Genomic DNA, 1,288 nt, shown 5'->3' with positions numbered 1-1,288 from the left:
ACACCCCCACGTTTCCATCCACAGGTGAGATGACAAGCCTGCATAAGCTAGTCACATCTGGGACTAGCCTAGCCCTGCACAGGAGGGTGGCCTGGAGGTACTGTGTGTGAACTTAACTCTTAGTGGCTGGATTGGGGCCGGGGTGGGGGTTGAGGCAGCAGCCACGTGCCAGCCACGGTGAAGGAGCCCCAGGTCCCAGGGACTAGCATGGCTATCCGACCAGCGGTGTGGGCACTGGCACACACCCCTGCCTCCCTCTGGGTCCTCGCCAGCAGTCTTCCTCATCTGAGCTTTGGAACCGCAGGCAAGAAGGAAGAAAGACCTACGTTCTACGTGGGCCAGTTCCCTTACCTATAAACGGATGGATATCGACCTTCTAGGGCGACGTAAGAACTCAGTACAGGGATCGGCCTGGTGCCGCAGTCAGAGTCGTCCGACTGACCGTGGCCCTTTGCTCTCCTCCGTCAGGGAGGGAGGGCCCATTTCCACGCAGATCAAGATTATCTTGCCCTCGCGTTTGGAGCTCTGCAGGGCAGGGTTTCTCAAATCTGCTTGCACGTCCTAGTCCCCTGAAGATCTCACGTCGGTATTTCTAGGGGAGGCGTCGACCTTCACTGTAAACCGCCCCCACTCCACGCCCGCCCTGGGAGGTTATGACACACGGCCAGAGTGGCGAGCCTCCACATTAGATCACGGATTCCCCCATCCAGATATGCGGAAGAATCACCGGGGACTCACTAATGACGACAAGGGCAAATTCCTAGGGCGGACCCTAAGGGTCGGTTTCAGCCTGTCCGGGGAGGGGAGTCCAAAGGACCTGTCCAAAGGACCTTCATCTTCAGCATGTCCAGTCCGCAACTTTGGGAAGCTCCTCAGCTTGGAGACGCCTACTTTTAAGGAGGACAGAACGGTCTCGCGGGCAGCCTCATAGGCGGCCGGCACGGGATGGCCCCGCCTACCCCAGGTGTTGCCTGGACCCAGCCGACCCACACTGCAGGCTGGAGGCTCGGAGCCCCACCCCGCCCAGAAGACCCAGAGACACGAGCCCGTGTGGCTCCCAAGTCGCGCGAGAACTCTCCCGGAAGTGTCAGAGCCTTTTCTAATACTATCGACAACAGAGAGGAAGTTCCGCAAGGCAGCAGCGCGCAGACGCGACACGCCAGCCTCGCGCCACCGCGCCTTAAATGCGCAGGCGCGCCAGCTGCTCTCTTTTCTGCTCTTCCTTCTGCCTGTCTCCAGACGTCAGCGGCTGTTGGGTCCTATGTCGCGCCGGGCCCTCCGGAGGCTG

The sequence above is a fragment of the Bison bison genome, unplaced genomic scaffold (assembly GCF_000754665.1).
Source record: "Bison bison bison isolate TAMUID 2011002044 unplaced genomic scaffold, Bison_UMD1.0 scf7180017864192, whole genome shotgun sequence".
Taxonomy (NCBI): Eukaryota; Metazoa; Chordata; class Mammalia; order Artiodactyla; family Bovidae; genus Bison; species Bison bison.
This window is presented reverse-complemented; position numbering follows the sequence as displayed.